This window comes from Taudactylus pleione, unplaced genomic scaffold (genome assembly GCF_031769625.1).
Source record: "Taudactylus pleione unplaced genomic scaffold, aTauple2 ptg001159l, whole genome shotgun sequence".
Lineage (NCBI taxonomy): Eukaryota > Metazoa > Chordata > Amphibia > Anura > Myobatrachidae > Taudactylus > Taudactylus pleione.
Window position 1 is genome coordinate 380297 of NW_028285560.1, and position 18260 is coordinate 398556.

Consider the following 18260-nt stretch of genomic DNA (forward strand, 5'->3'; position numbering starts at 1 on the left):
TTGGTGGAGGGTTTGTGGGTGTGGGGATTGGTGGTGTATCTGTTTTCTTGTCATGGTGGTATGAATGGTTCAGCTGCGCAGATCTACTTAGTGTTATGGCAGGTAGCCTGTTTGGCTTCCTGTAAAAAAAAAACCTATTCTGTATTAGTCTTGGTTAATGACTATGGCCTAAAATGAACTAGGGTTTAAGTTGGTATTGTGTTCATAAATTGCATCTTCATATTGGGTATTGTGTTTTTACTTGTATTATTTATTCTATACATGTGTTGCAATGCCTTAATAAATGGAGTATGACCAAAGCCCACAAAATTGATGTGAAATGATATATTTCCCATGTTGCGTTTAAGAGAAAACACTAAATGCAAATTTTTTGCAAAATGCATTCAAACCAATTGAAACAGCAAAAATGTATACTTTGCAATATCTCCTCTTGTAGCAAACACAGACAGCTCACAAGTTTACACAATGTGTTGAAGACCAAGGTCCACAAAAGTGATGTGAAATATTATTTCTCCCATGTTGCATTTTAGAGAAATCAGCAAATGCTAGTTTTTTGCAAAAATGCATTGAAACCAACGGAAACAGCAAAAATGCATTCTTTGCGATATCTCCTCTTGTAGCAAACACAGACAACTCAAAATTTCACAGAATGTTTTGAAGACCAAGTCCACAAAAGTGATGTGAAATGGTAATTCTCCCATGTTGCGTTTCAGAGAAAACCGCAAATGCTCATTTTTTGCAAAAACACATTGAAACCAATGGAAACAGTAAAAACGCATACTTTGAAATATCTCCTCTTGTAGCAAGCACAGACAGCTCAAAATTTCAATCAATGTGTTGAAGACCAAGGCCCACAAAAGTGATGTTAAATGGTATTTCTCCCATGTTGCATTTAAAAGAAAACATCAAATGCATGTTTTTTGCAAAAATGCATTGAAACCAATTGAAACAACAAAAACGCATACTTTGTCATCTCTCATCTTGTAGCAAATGCAAACAGCTCAAAATTTCACACAATGTGTTGAATACCAAGGCCCACAAAAGTGATGTGAAATGGTATTTCTCCCATGTTGCGTTTAAGAGAAATCAGCAAATGCTTGTTCTTTGCAAAAATGCATTGAAACCAATGGAAACAATAAAAACGCACACTTTGCGATATCTCCTCTTGTAGCAAACACAGACAGCTCACTATTTTAAACAATGTGTTGAAGACCAAGGTCCACAAAAGTGATGTGAAATGGTATTTCTCCTATGTTCCATTTAAGATGAATCAGCAAATGCTCTTTTTTTGCAAAAATGCATTGAAACCAATGGAAAGAGTAAAAATGCATTCTTTGTGATATCTCCTCTTGTAGCAAAAACAGACAACTCAAAATTTCACACAATGTGTTGAAGACCAAAGCCCACAAAAGTGATGTGAAATGGTATTTCTCCCATGTTGCATTTAAGAAAAAACCGCAAATGCTAATTTTTTTGCAAAAATGCATTGAAACCAATGGAAACAGTAAAAACGCATACTTTGCAGTATCTTATCTTGTTGCAAACATAGACATCTCAAACTTTCACAACAATGTGTTGAAGACCAAAGCCCACAAAAGTGATGTGAAATGGTAATTCTCCCATGTTGCGTTTCAGAGAAAACCGCAAATGCTCATTTTTTGCAAAAACACATTGAAACCAATGGAAACAGTAAAAACGCATACTTTGAAATATCTCCTCTTGTAGCAAGCACAGACAGCTCAAAATTTCAATCAATGTGTTGAAGACCAAGGCCCACAAAAGTGATGTTAAATGGTATTTCTCCCATGTTGCATTTAAAAGAAAACATCAAATGCATGTTTTTTGCAAAAATGCATTGAAACCAATTGAAACAACAAAAACGCATACTTTGTCATCTCTCATCTTGTAGCAAATGCAAACAGCTCAAAATTTCACACAATGTGTTGAATACCAAGGCCCACAAAAGTGATGTGAAATGGTATTTCTCCCATGTTGCGTTTAAGAGAAATCAGCAAATGCTTGTTCTTTGCAAAAATGCATTGAAACCAATGGAAACAATAAAAACGCACACTTTGCGATATCTCCTCTTGTAGCAAACACAGACAGCTCACTATTTTAAACAATGTGTTGAAGACCAAGGTCCACAAAAGTGATGTGAAATGGTATTTCTCCTATGTTCCATTTAAGATGAATCAGCAAATGCTCTTTTTTTGCAAAAATGCATTGAAACCAATGGAAAGAGTAAAAATGCATTCTTTGTGATATCTCCTCTTGTAGCAAAAACAGACAACTCAAAATTTCACACAATGTGTTGAAGACCAAAGCCCACAAAAGTGATGTGAAATGGTATTTCTCCCATGTTGCATTTAAGAAAAAACCGCAAATGCTAATTTTTTTGCAAAAATGCATTGAAACCAATGGAAACAGTAAAAACGCATACTTTGCAGTATCTTATCTTGTTGCAAACATAGACATCTCAAACTTTCACAACAATGTGTTGAAGACCAAAGCCCACAAAAGTGATGTGAAATGGTAATTCTCCCATGTTGCGTTTAAGAGAAATCAGCAAATGCTATTTTTTTGCATAAAAAGAATTGACACCAGTGGAAACAGTAAAAACGCATACTTTGCGATATCTCCTCTTGTAGCAAACACAGACAGTTCAAAATGTCACACAATGTGTTGAAGTCCAAGGCGCACAAAAGTGATGTGAAATGGTATTTCTCCCATTTTGCATTTAATAGAAAACACCAAATGCTTGTTTTTTGCAAAAATACATTGAAGCTAATGGAAACAGCAAAAACGCATTCTTTGCTACAAGAGGAGATATCGCAATTACAGACAGCTCAAAATTTCACACAATGTGTTGAAGACCAAGGCCCACAAAAGTGAGGTGAAATGGTATTTCTCACATCTTGCGTTTAAGAGAAAACAGCAAATGCTATTTTTTAAAAAAAAAATGCATTGACACCAATGGAAACAGTAAAAATGCATACTTTGCAAAATCTCCTCTTGTAGCAATCAGAGTCAGCTCAATATTTCACAACAATGTGTTGAAGACCAAGGCCCACAAATGTGATGTGATATGGTAATTCTCCCATGTTGCATTTAAGAGAAATCAGCAAATGCTCATTTTTTGCAAAAATGCATTGAAACCAATGGAAAGAGTAAAAACCCATATTTTGCAATATCTCCTCTTGTAACAAACACAGACAGCTCAAAAGGTCACACAATGTGTTGATGACCAAGGCCACAAAAGTGATTTGAAATAATATTTCTCCCATGTTACGTTAAAAAGAGAAAACAGCAAATGCTCGTTTTTTGCAAAATACATTGAAGCTACTGGAAACAGCAAAAACGCATTCTTTGCTACAAGAGGAGATATCGCAATTACAGACAGCTCAAAATTTCACACAATGTGTTGAAGACCAAGTCCCAGAGAAGTGATGTGAAATTATATTTCTCCCATGTTGCTTTTAAGAGAAAACACAAAATGCTATTTTTTATGCAAAAATGCATTGAAACCAATGGAAACAGCAAAAACGCATACTTTGTGATATCTCCTCTTGTAGCAAACACAGACAGCTGAAAATTTCACACAATGTGTTGAAGACCTGGTCCAACAAAAGTGATGTGAAATGGTATTTCTCCCATGTTGCGTTTAAGAGATATCAGCAAATGCTCGTTTTTTGCAATTATACATTGAAACTCATGGAAACAGCAAAAACGCATACTTTGTGATAAATCCTCTTGTAGCAAACACATTCAGCTAAAAATTTCACACAATGAGTTGTCGACCTCAGCCGGAGGTTGTCTTTGAATTTGCTCTTAGGCCCTTGGAAGTCCTTTGCAACCAGGGGCTGTTTGGAGTATTCCTCCCCAGGGAGGATGAAGTGTCAGGACTGCAACTATTTCAGTACATAAATATAGACTACTTTTACCAAAGTTCCATTGTGGCTGTTGGAGGAGCTATCCTGCTTGCTAGCATGCTTCTCATTCAGGGGATAGAGTGTTAAAGTGATCATCTGTTTCCCAGGCTTTGTCAGGTTGTGGGATTCCTAGATTGCTCATTATTTCATACCTGATTCCATTTGGGTCACATGTTCTGAAACTTCCTGTGGATCACAGACCTCTACTATAAAGCCTGTTACTAACAATGTCTCAGTGTCTGTTCAACTTTGCTTTCAGGTTTTTTCTTGGACTCCTGCCAGATCCCCGCTGTGCCTGTGGATTGCTGTGGAATTTGTTATATACCAGATGAACTTCTGATGCCAGTTATCCGCTGCACTACAGAGCCCAGCATTCCTATTGTCTAAGCATTGCTTTTGCTCCATCATTGTGCTTTCATTATTTTGCTGCACTTTACCTGTTGTTTTTTCGTTCCTGTTTGATATTGAACTCATCCTTGTTACAGTTGTCAACTGCACTGTTAAATTGTCATCTCTGCATCACGGGGCTCAACCCAACTCTGAACCCTAGCCACACCACAGGGCTCAACCCAGCAACAATTTTATCTGCATCACGGGGCACAACCCCGCTCCATACTCTAGCCACACCACAGGGCTCAACCCTGCTACAATCCTCTCTGCATCACGGGGCTCAATCCTGCTCCGTACTCTAGCCACATTGCATGGCTCAACCCTGTTCCGGAATTCCATCGCATCACAGGGTTCAACCCCGCTACAATCTTCTCCGCATCCTGGGGCTCAACACCGCTACAATCCTCTCTGCATCACGGGGCTCAACCCTGCTCCAAACTCTAGCCATGCCGCAGGGCGCAACCCTGTTCTGGAATCTCATCTTCTTACAGGGCTTAACCCTGCTCTGACTTCACTACTCCACAAGGTTCAAGTTTGCTTCATCTCTCACTGCACCGCAGGGCACGGCCCTGTCCCAGAACTATACTATTCTGCAGGGCTCGCTCTGCTTTGGATTTTCATTACTACAGGGTTCTATCCTGGCAAAGGTCCTTAATGTCATCCTGAGGTGTTAGCCTCATTCTGGACTAAGGGTTCCCTACCACGTTAGCTCTTATATGCTAAAGACTGCTTATATATATTTGGGGATTTTCTCCTATACATATTATTGCATATGTGAACCTCTGTGCTGTTTGAGACTTTATATGAGACCATGCTGATTATAATTCTTTTGTAAATAAATTCTATTTACTTTTATCCTGTGCTACTGAGTTTCATTGAAAGATCACTCCTAAGACCACCCCAGTTTTTTGTGCCTAGTAGGCCTGCCTCCTTCCAGGAGTCTCAAGTGTCGGCAGCCATGACACCAAGTCTGGGACAGCGCCGACATTGACGCAAGTTTGCACTCTAAGGTATATATCAAAAATCCCAATTTTGCTGTGTTTGTCTCCCGAAGCACGGGACATGCGCTCCACATGTACTGTATTGAATACTGAATATTGTAAGTGAAGATTTTAAAAATAATAATAAAAAAAAAATATATATATATATTTTCAAGGTCTCGAACCCACGGGAGAAGAAGGGAGAAGCGGTGAGACTAGGCATTAGACCGCTAGGCCACACGCTTCACCCATTACTACAGTTCTGTAGATTGTAAAGTAATGAAATCACTACAATGTCTAAGTCTGGGACAGTGCCGACAGTACTAATATTGGCGCAAGTGTGCAAATTCAACCGCACAGTCAGTGTGTAATACAGAGATTAATGATTTCAAACTTTATTAGACATTCTTCTACCGCTGTATTATACATTCCTGATTCCATGTGGAAAACACTGTACTACTATGTAGTGTACCAAATCACTGCTTCTGTCAGCCAATCATCGGGTGGTGATACAGAACATGCATTGGAAATCAGACACATGCGCTATGTAGTTTAGGAAAAGGGATACATGGTGGGCAAAAAGTTGTATTACATGTAATTACTTTTTGCCAGTATTACACTACGCTACATTACTAAACTTTCTATGTGGCACGACTCATGGCATGGTGTGTGGCGCGCTTCATAGTGTATGGAGCAACAAACTAGCTGGGCACTTCTGTATCTTCTGGCACCTTTTAAAAGATTTTTTTTTTTTTGTTCTGAAATGGAGTGCCTACTCTTCTGCAAGTATGTAATGAGTTTTTCATAGATTGGATTCAATTTATTTTCTAGTTGGGGCTTATTATTATTTCTTCACACAGGGAGACCTTGGGTGTGTAGGTGGCGTTTGAGAACCGGGCACCACACAGTTAAAGCTTTCAGCTCCCAGGATGCATTGGTTCATTTCTGCCCCCGAGCCAGAGTCACCTCAGTTTTGTCAGTGCCCAGCTGGAGTCGGGTCACCATTTTGCAGAATCTGTGTAGTTGATTGTAGTGCCATTCTGCAGTTCTATTGTATTTCTGCATTGTATATGACTTATGCTAGCACTGCCTGTCTGTATATTTCTCTATACTGTCAGCATATACCTTTCCATTTGTCTCCTACTTTGCCCTAACATACAGGCGTGTTAAGGGTTTTCCTGTGCCTCACATCTCTTGTATTTGTGAGGGTTGTCACATATACAGTTTTTTATTGTACTGTGCCATATTTGTGCTCTGCACTCCTGCAGCGTGCCTAAGCATAAGCCAGGGTCAGTATATTGTATTCTACTTCTATTCTACATACCTAGTGGTTGCATTATACCTAGTGCCATATTGTGTGCTGTACTACTCTGCAGCTTTGTCAAGCAAGGGCAAAAGTAGCAAACAAGCATCTGCACCCATACTGTTATCATGCAAATGATGTGCTGCAGGCTTAAATGAGGAGGATTTGATAGAAATTGGGTTATGTGCGAAGTGTTATACACCACAAGGCCCATCAAACCTCCCCAGTTCCTGCAAAGGAGCCCCCTGGGCTTCCTTTTCTTAGGTGCTGGCAACTATTGTGGACCGCCCAGTGATTGCGCAGAAAGAAAAAAAATGTGGGTCCCAGGGACCCCTCACGTTAAAAAAAATTGGGGTCCTACAACACTTTTTCTGGGTCCAGTCACATATTATGGGAGTTGAGGGCAGGCTCAAGTTGGGATAGTGCTGGGGGGTATATAGCAGTTGGGGTAGAGCTGTTTGGAGTAAGGGCAGGCAGGGTTGGGGGCAAGGAGGGGGCTAGGGGCAGGCAGTGCTGAGGGGTAGGGAGGGACAATGGTAGGTAGCAGCTGGCGCAGTGGTTGGGGGAACGGTGGTGGTTAGCGGCAAGCAGTACTTGGGGTAGGGAGGGGGCGAGGATAGATAGAAGCTGGGGCAGTACTTTGAGCAAAAAGGAGGTTAGGGACAGGCAGTGGTGGGTGTAGGGAGGGGGCCAGGGTAGATAGCAGCTAGGGCAGTACTGGGGGAGGAGGAGGGAGGTAAGGGACAGTGCTGGGTCAGGATAGCAGCTGGGGCAGCACTGGGGGTAGAGAGGGCATAAGTGTAGATAGCAGCAGGGACAGTATGTGAGGCATAGATGGGAAAAGAGTTGTTAGTAGCTTAAGCAGTACTGGGGGCAAGGAAGAGGTTAGGGGCAAGCATTACTGGGTGTAGGGAAGGGTAAGAGTAGATAACTAAGGCAGTACTCTGGGGTAAGGAGGGGGTTAGGGGCAGGCAGTACTGGGGTTAGGGAGGGTGTTAGGATAGCAGCTGGGGCAGAACTGAGGGTAGGGAGGTGGTAAAGAAAGACAACACATGGGGTAGTGGTTACCTCAATGCTTTTGCTGGGAGCCCCCAGCTGGGTCACTGTTGTAGCTCCCTCCTGTCCCATGCAGTGTCCACCTTCCCTGCCTCCTGCATGCAGAGAGCTCAGCTGGCTACCAGAGGGGCCTGGCACCACCGAAAGAAGAAATGGATAAAGGCGTGGCGGGGGAAAGGAATGGGAGGGGGAACCTCACTGGTGCAACCTCTCAACAAAAATCGAGTATTAATAAATGGTACTACTATCTTTATAAAATAGTCTGTAAAAAACACACCCAAAGAAAAAAGAAAATACAAATGAATAAATAAAAGCAAGCCGTCAAAACAGAAGGGCTGAAAGGCCACCTAATGAATGGGCACTAAGTGAGGGACTTTGATAGTTTAAACCAAGGATTCCAAATCTGTAAGAAATTAGAGGATCTACTATTAAGATATGCGGTAAACTTCTCCAAACTCGCCAGGTACCAGATTTTATCAATAACTAGGCGGAGAGACACGTTTCCAATATAATGACTACGACTAGGCGGAGAGAAGGAGTGTCTACACGTTTCCAATATAATGCAATGAGACATCTGGCTGCATTCAATATTTGAACGACCAGTTTACTGGTGGTTGTATCTAGAGTTTCAATTGGCAGACCCAAGAGAAAAGACCAAGGGTTCCTAACAATAGGAACATTAATTACTTTACTTAACAGCTTTGCAATCATGTTCCAATAGAGCGCTTTTTTGGTACATGTCCACCAGAAATGAATAAAAGAATTTTGGGCACCACACCCTCTCCAGCACTGAGGGAAAACAGAAGGAAAATCTTACGCAACCTAGTAGGGACCTGGTACCATCGGTAAAAGACCTTTTAGGCATTCTCCTTCACCAAGGACAAAATAGATTACTTTGAAACAGAAATATAAATAACAGCCCATGTCTGCTCATCAGGTGGTGGACCCAGGTCTCTTTCTGACTGAAGTTCAAATGATGGCGAAGGAGACTGCACACATGATAGGAGGAGAGAATATTTAGCAGATATAATGCCCTGAGCTAGGGGATTACGATAACTTAGAGATTCTACGTTTGATAGAGAACAAAGTGGCATAGGGCTAGATAGAGAGGATACGAAATGTCTTAATTGAAAACATATAAATAAACTCAACTTCCCTGAGGTGAACCCTTTTCTAATACGCGGTAACAACATATATATACCATTATCCATGATATCTATAGCAAAGCGGATATTTCCGCTGACCCAAGGACGTGCACATGCCATGGATTGGCCTAGTGGAAAGGCAGGATTATACCATAAAGGGATGAGGGAGACGAGAGGAGTGTGAAACGCCGGGTACAGTAGTCCCAGATCTGACAAGTAAAATTAAGGACCGGATGCAAACCAATGAAAGGAATTCCGGACTTGGAGAGAAGTAGTAGTTGGGTTGCCAGTGTGGTAGCATGACTGAGATCCATCTCCAGTTGGAGCCACCTGAGAGTGGAGGTGGGGGCGAAATAGGCACTAGCTTGACTCAAGTGAGAGGCGTAATAGTATAAATGAATGTCCGGGAAACTCCTCCCCCCTCCCACCACAGGTCTCCGCAAATTTGAAAATCCTGTTCTGGGCACTCTATTCCTCCACACAAAATGGAGAAATCATGTATGTAGCTGAGCTAAAGCTGAGTCTAGAACTTTAACCATCAAAGTTTGAAACTGGTATAGAAGGCGTGGAAATATATTAACTTTCAGGACCACTATACGACCCAACTAAGAGATAAGAGATTGCCACCTGTGCAGGTCCCGCTTTGATGGACGATATCAAGGGAAGAAAGTTCTCTTGATAAAGAGTGCTATAATGGTTTGTAATAAAGATGCCCAGGTAACGGATCTTGTTAGCCTGCCAAGAGAATTTGTAATTGTTATGTAATAGAGATAAGCAGGTCGGAGTAATGTGAAGAGGCAAGGCTTTGGTTTTGTACCAATTGATTTTATAGCTCGACAGACAACCATAGGCCTTCTAATTTCTAAGACTGACACCAATTTTTCTGCACAGACCTTCTTTCAAACCCAAACAAGGCCCTGCAAATCCAGAAAGCCATACAGTCCTTGCTGCAAGCAGGGGTAATTGTGTCAGTCCCACTATCTCAGTGAGGGACTGGTTGTTATTCCACTCTTTCTGGTCCAGAAGCCGAATGGGTCTCATCGGCTTATCCTCAACCTCAAATCCCTGAACAAATTCCTCAGGGTACTCAGGTTCAGGATGGAAACCCTATGCTCTATCATCCTAGCTATGGAGCCTGGGTATCTCTGGATATTCAGGTTGCTTACCTACATGTACCTATAGCGATATCTCTGGTTTACTATACTACAGTAACACTTCCAATTTCATGCTCTGCCCTTTGGACTATCCACAGCTCAATGGATATTTACCAAAATTATGGCTATCATGGCGGCCCACCTGTGTGGTCAGGATGTCCGACTGCTACCATATCTGGACGACCTCCTGCTCTTAGCAGGATTCCCGGAAGTGCTTCAACGCCATCTGCAGCTAACCATTGCTTTCCTTCAAAAGCACAGATGGTTAATCAAATGGAAAAAGTCCTCCCTGAATCCTTCACAAAGAATGGTTCATCTGGGAGCCCTGCTAGATTCTCAGAATCAGAATTTTTCTGACCTCAGACAAGATCTCCACACTTCAACTACGAGTGCACAGATTCCTCCACAGATGCCGAGTGTCAGTCCACTCTGCAATGCAGGTTCTGGGATCCATGGTATCCACCTTCGACATGGTGGAGTATGCTCTGTCCCACTCCAGGCCTCTGCAAAGGCTAATCCCCTCCAGATAGAATGGGTTGCCCCATTGGATCAGAGCTCAGATGGTGGTGCTCTCTCCAGAGGTTCATCTGTTCCTATCTTGGTGGCTACAGAAATCCTCATCTAACCAAGGGTCGCCCCTATTGGATCCCGGACTGGGTACTCCTAACAACAATCGCCAGTCTCTGGGGTTGAGGCGCAGTTACCAGTCAACATTCCTTCCAAGGCCTTTGGACATCGGTCGAATCAACCCTGCCGATCAACATATTGGAACTTCGAGTTGTCTACAGGGCCCTCATACTGGCCCAGGACATACTTCAAGGTAAACCAGTACAGGTACAGTCCGACAATGCCACAACAGTGGCTTACCTCAACCATCAAGAAGGCAATCTAAGTCAGGCAGCTATGACAGAAGTGTCACGCATTCTGACATGGGCTGAGTGTCACCTCCCGGCCTTCTCTGCAGTGTTCATTCCGGGAGTTCTCAGTTGGGAAGCATGCTTCCTCAGCCATCACGATGTGCATTCCGGGGAATGGTCTCTTCACTCAAAGGTTTTTCAACTCCTAGTGAACAGATGGGGCCGACCAGAGATGGACACAGTCACAAACTGCCGGTGTATGGGTCCAGAACAAGGGATGCCGAGGCAACCTTCGTAAATGCATTATCAGTGAAGTGGATGTTTCAGTTTGCATACCTATTCCATCCAGTCTCCCTTCTTCCTCTAGTTATTCAGAAAGTTCAAACAAAATGGAGGCACAGTCCTGCTGGTGGGTCCAGCTTGGCCCAGATGTCATTGGTACTCAGGTCTTAGGAGTCTCTCCATCGAAACTCATTTCCTGCTGACTTAGGGTCCTTACCTTTACCTGGACCTGGGTTGTCTGTCTTTGACGGTGTTGCTCTTGAGACATCCCTCCTGAGGTACAAAGGATTCTCTAGCTCTGTGATCCAGACTATACTTGGATCTACCACAGAGTGTGGCATACATATTTCCAATGGTGTCACACCAGAAGCTATGACCCTCAAATGTTTAAGATTTTGAGAGTCCTGGCCTTTCTTCAAGCTGGATTGGACCTTTGACTCCGCCTTGCCTCGCTGAAAGTGCATGTCTCTGCTCTATTCATTTGGTTCCAGCGTAGACTTACTCCACTATTGGATGTCTACACCTTCCTCCACGGTGTCCTCCATATACAACCTCCCTTTGTCCCTCCAGTGGCTCCATGGGATTTGTCAGTAGTTCTCCATACCCTCCAGGGTCCTCCGTTTAAACCTCTGGAATCTGTGGAACTCAAGTGGCTCACAGTGAAGGCTTTCTTCAGCAATAGTGTCCGCCCGAAGGGTGTCAGATTTAGGGGTGCTCTCCTGTCACTCCCCATTTCTGATATTCCATCAGGACAGGGCTATGCTTCGGACTCGCCCTGGTTTCCTTCAAAAAGTCGTTACTCTTTTCCACATCAATGAGGAAATTGTAGTCCCGGCCTTTTAATCACCCGAACTATTGGCAGGTGAGGCTTCCTTGGATATGGTCTGTGCCCTCAGGATCTACTTGGACTGTACCAGTTCTCTTCGGAGATCAGACTCCTTATATGTGCTCTATGGATTTCACAAGAAGGGTTGGCCAGCCAACAAACAGACATTGGCTAGATGGCTTTGCATGACTATCTCACAGGCTTACATGCAGACAGGCCTTCCTGTATCGGCTACTGTTTCAGCTCATTCTACTCACTCTGTGGGTCCCTCGTGGGCAGCTCGCCATGGCACCTCAGCTGAACAGCTTTGTAAGGCAGCCACATGGTCCTCTGTCCATACCTTTCTGAGGTTCTATTCCTTCGATACATTTGCCTCTCAGGTTGCTTTGGATGCCGGATTCTCCTCTCAGCGCAGGAGCGTCCCCATCCTTAAATAACTGCTTTGGGACATCCCCATGGTCTCCCTGTAGAGCCCTATGGACACTGAAGAAAATGAGAGGTATGGTAAAACTTCCCTTTTGTTAACTCTTTCTTCGAAGTCCACAGGGCACCCGCCCTGATGCACCTGGCTTCTTATGGGCTCTGTTTGTTTCTGTTCACCAGTTTCTTGTCTCCTTCTGTGTGAGAGTGTGATTCTTGTGTGAACCAATCTTCCTTCTCTCTTCTCCTCCTCCAGCCTTTGGCTTGTCACGAACTAAGGTGCCTCTGGCTTGGGGGCAGGGTATAGGGGATGGACCGATGCATCCTGGGAGCTGAAAGCTTTAACTGTGTGGTGCCCGGTCCTCAACCACCACCTGCACCCCCAAGGTCTCCAAGTGGACCCTATGGACTTCGAAGTAAGAGTTAACAAAAGGTAAACTTTTTTTTCCATAACTAGTTTTTTAAGGGGCTCTTGACACAGACAAATTACCTAAAACATGAGGTAAAGATGGGCCTATCCAAACTAGCCTGCAACCTAAGAGGTGTGTTGTACACCATATACATAGGACTGTGAAATATGTGTGGATGTTGATGGGGAATACATGCACTATGCTAGCTCCTGATTCCAGCCAGTGATTATTATACATTTATATTTCCCTTCAGAAAAGCTCATTGGACTCAAGAGCAAATGCATGTATACCTTCGTGTCCGACCCTTTACTGCAGGGGTCAGGGAACTTTTTTACCTTTTACCACAAAATATATTTAGATATGCTGATGTTACCCTCTTGATTTGAAAGGAAGGAAATCATATAGTAGTGCCTCCAAAGTTATGCCCCCATAGTAGTGCCCCCATATAATGCCCCTGTAGTAGTGCCCCCACTTCTGGCCACGGCTGCAAGGGACTGGAGGGCCCTTTGAAGCTTTGGGCCCTTGGGCAGCTGCCCTAAAAGCCCAATTGAAGAGATGGGCCTGCAGTATAGTATGGAGAACTTCAAATCTTTTATCTAACAATGGCATTAGCATTTTAATTATAACCTTAGCATTGTCCTCTGATGTGGGAATGGTTGTAATTTGCAAAGTACCCGTAGCCTGACTCCCTAAAGGACCATCTGCAGAAAATAATGGAGGTGAGGGGGGAGACTCAGTTACATTTGCCTTCTGACGAGTCCTACCCATGGTCGTCTTTGATGAAGAATTAGAATTATGTGATGGTAGGAACTTCTCTATGTACCTGACCATGCCCAAGAATGGGCAAACTAAGAGGAATATGTTATCTGGTCTGTCCACACCAGTGATTCCCAACCTTGGTCCTCAAGGCACACTAACAGTCCAGGTTTTAGTGATATCCATGCTTAAGCACAGATGGTTAAATCAAAATAACTAAGGTACAAATTAGGTCACTTATGCTCAATTAAGGCTATCCTTAAAAACTGGACTGTTAGTGTGCCTTGAGGACCGTGGTTGGGAACCCCTGTCCACACTATACTTCAGGCTAAGTGTAAAAATAACTGATAGTAACCTGTGTTTGCCTAAATTGGCTCAACGACCCCCAATAGGTGCATAGATTACATTTTTAAGACCTGTGCAGTGCTGCAATTATGTTGAAGTGCTATAGAATATCACAATAAAACCATTATATATTGAAGAACAGAATATACTGAAATTGTAAACATAGGCTATTTTTACAAAGGAGATGTTATTAGAAAAATCCCCACTAGATGGGGACAAAACATAAACTATAAATCCACAAAAGATTTTGTAAGATGAGCTCAGAATATCTCTAATACTGTAATTAGACTATATTGGAGAAAAAGTCAAAGTATAAGATCAAAAATACCACTTTCCCACTAATGAAGGGGATTAAAAGTAGTATTCCTTTGTGTTGAGAACTCTCAGCAGTCCTAGTATATCCATGACCAGCAGGGTTTGACACGTAGCTCAATCAGCCCCCAAAGTAACTCCAGGCAGAGAATCAATTATGAAGGAAGAAATAAGGTTTGATGCAAGGGGAAAAGTGTAGTTGGTAAGGGTAAAGGGGGGGGCTTAAAGGGAGGGAGCACACACTAGGGGGGTTAGGGACCAAGTGTAAGGGGTATAGAAAGGGAATCTAAAGGATGTTAGCTTAAAGTGGACAAAACAGCGTTAGTATCTGGGGGGAAGCCAGAACACACTGTTGCATCACCAGGATAAGAAAGGCACCGCCAAGTACAGGAATCCCGGCCACTTCTGAAGAATGTCCCCGGGGGTGGAACGCAGGTACCCAGCAAAGTAGGTTTGTCCACTGTCAGCGTCAATAGCACAGTGTTTCTCCCTGCACCTCAAAGAGGACCATGCTTCCAGGGTGCAGAGCGAAGATCAACACGTGGCAGACAGCACGCTTGTGTGGAAGACCTGAGGGATCCGAAAGCAAGCACACTTCTATCAGGCAGGTAAGGCTCCAGCCCCCGTAGCTATGACAGTGCAGCATTTCTTCCTGTGCTCCAAAGGGGATCATGCTTCCAGGCTGCAGAGTAAAGACCAGCGTTTGGCAGATGGCACGCCTGTGATGAAGACCAAAAGGTTCCAATAGCAGGTTAAAACTTCAGCCCCCTCAGCGATGGTAGTGGGCTGTTATCTCCCCGCATTCCAAATGTGCTGGTATGTACCCTGTCAGTGCACAACTTGATTACTCAGGATCTCAGTGGTCATCACCACCCCATGGGGTGTTTTATGAAGAATAGCCTGAGAAAGGGTCCTCAGTGGTGAGGCGCAGGGAGAGCCACTCAGTGTCAGTGATAAGAAAAGCCCCGAGAGCCACTCCCAGGCCCCCACGCTCAATTTCACGCCTTTGAATAAAGCAGTCATGCAGGCCATTAAAACTCTTAGCCAGACTCCATTGATTAAAGGACCCACAGAAAAAATGGAGGTATCTATCTATTCCCCTCTGCTAGGGCAAAGGAATGGGCTAGTTGATTATGCAATAAATGGCCCAAATTCATAGGATTAAACAGAATCTCCAATTCTCTGTCGGAAACAGATCTAAAAAGTGGCCATGCTGGATACAAGCAGCCCACCGGAAGTCCTCAGCTACATTTTTTTATTATTACTTATTTATATGTTTTTTTATATGAAATTACGACTTCTTATCTATGAAATATTTTGTTACTGTTTTATGAATTATTTCTAGAGTCTACGAGAATTTTTTTTTTAATGACTTTTTTTAATTTGTTTATGGAATACTAGTGTTTCTAGTTTTTATATACGTCAATAAATCTATTCAAATATATCATAGGAGAGGGGTCTCTCTGTATTCACCAAACCCTGAAACCCTAGGTCTCAGCAGAGTAAGCGCCATACACACCTTCCCTTTTGATTTGTATCTAGTGATTTGCCATTAACCATTTTCCTCTTTTTCTTTCTCTGGGTCATTCTGTTTGTTTGTCTTGCTTATTCACTCACAATAAGTATTTTCTTACTGACTTCCTAAAATATTTTTATCAATGGTGTGCAAAGTAATTTTTGGGTGATGAGACAAATAGAATTACCAAACAAAATTGATGCACAAATAAAGTAATAATAATATAATGAGTACTGTAGTAATGTATTAATAAAAGTTAGAAGTAGACCAAATTTTTCATCATCTCTGTATTTTTCTGATGACAATATTTTGAGATGTATGTATAATATGTCTATTAAGGGTCTTTATGGACATACTACGCATGTTCGGTTCAAGAGAATAGGGGACCCATATGCTGTCTCCATGCGGGCCCCCTTCTCTAATGTACAGGAACAAGTTTCCGAGGGACTTCTGTAGTGCGTATGCGCAAATCTCCGGAAACATAACGCCATGTTCCCAATGATATTAGTCAAGCAAACAGAGATGTAAGTATAATGACTGGTGAATTAGGGGAAAAAAAGGTATGAAACAAAAATAATAATGTAACAGTATCCTTTCATGTTATCAATCTAGGAGGAATATGCAATTTGTTTTATTTTTGTTTTTCAAAACCATTCTCAAAGTTAGGCCAATATTCAATTAGGAGCGAAAAGTCTATTGCCGGCAATTTTTCACCATCATCCCGCTTTTCAGAGTCAAAGCATCGTGCTCGTCCCCGCGTATCCCCGTATTCAATTCCAAATCGGAGAAAACGGTATACCAGCGAGAGTGAAATGAGCGAAAAGTTCTGTAATTTTTAAGGATATCAGACTGAACCCCACCCAAAAGATGCTCTGACATGGGGGATCACTACGGGTACTCCAGAATAGCCCTGCTGAAGGTATTTGGGGTCTTTAAATGGTCTCAATAGGTGCTGTTTAGCGTCTTTCGAAAAGTGATGAAGAATAGCATTTAGGAGGTTTTTTTGTTAAAATAAGTAGTCCCAGCAAACTTGGGGTACATGAAAATTCGTGCATGGTTTAAAGTCGCTTAAGTGAAACTTTAAAATGCGCAAAAAACGCACCTTCAGCAAACACCTGCAATCAAAAAAATACCTCCCTCATACTTGCAGACACCCCAAAAGTCTATTTCACTAGTTTTGCATTTGTAGCCCCACTTTGTACTTTTTGCCCACATTTTCAAAGCCTTTTTTTCGGGTGTTTTTTATTTTATTTTTTTGCATTTTTTGATTCAGCTTACCTTTGGGGGACTATTAAAAGGGTGCAGAGTGGTTTCCGCACCTTTGCACCCCAAAACCGCAATTCTGCACTTTTTTTCACCTGGTATTCATAGGCAAATTTTTTCAGCTGGTTACAAGGCGCAAACTTATCGCACTTTCAACATTTTTGCAATTGAATCGGGTGTAAAGTTTCCACCTGACGAAATGACATCATCGGCGAAACTTTCTAGTTGAAAAAGGCTTTTCGCTGGCAATTGAATACGGGCCTAAGTGTTGGTTTTGGCTTAAGCAAAAGCTGGCTCATGCTTCTGTTTTGGTTATGTCTGTCTTGAGAGAATGTAACCTTTATGGGGCAGTATTGCATAGTGGCACAGCAGTGCCGACATTGCTGCAAGTGTGTGGTATAAAATGCACAGTCAGTTAGTAATATAGAGACACCTCTTTCTGGGCTAAGACTTCTAGTACAGTCAATGGCTGGTCAATGGTGTTACCCACTGAGCGGTGACACCAAAATGTCAACTTCTCCTTAGTGACAGGGTCAGGTGCAGCACTGTAGCATAATATGCAGCTCTCAGCTCCTGACAGAGTGAGGGAGGTGGCACTGCACAGAGTGGTCCCTTGGGGCAATCCACACCCCTGGGACCCCCTGGAGTCAAAACAATATGGGTTCAGGCCATGAGGCCATGCCCTCTGCCCACAAGGCCACTCCCCTTTTGTCATTGTGCTACAGCCCTCCCAGCACCAGGTGTCACCACAGGAGGGCTGCCATGGAGTTCAGTGATGGTTTTATGTACCGCTACTCACATCCCACTACTAAATTCTAAGACATGCCATCACTGTGTGAGCTTCACACACCACTTTCTGCAGTGACCGGCAGTGACCAGCACTTACTGCTTTGTACCAATTAGCAACATGATGTACAAGCTCCTAGTGGCTCAGCAGTGCTGACATTGCTGCAAGTTTGTGGCATGAAATGCAGAGTCATTTTGTAATCCTGAGACACTTCTTTCTGGGCTGAGACTTGTAGTTCAGTGATGGTTTTATACAGTGCCCTTCAAACCCATCTGTTCCTTTCTGAGGCATGTTATCACTGTGTAAGTGCTGCACATCACTGCAGAACAATGTCGCATGGACTGATACTGAGTTTTCTAAAATGAGTCATTATATTGCTGATACCTGGATCTACCATTATATACTGTAATAATGATGGCAGAACCCAATTATAAATTGTTTTTCAAAAGTGTACTCAGGAATCGCACACCAAATGATTTACTCCTTTATTAGACACTCAATTACAGCTCTCCATCCATTAATGACACAT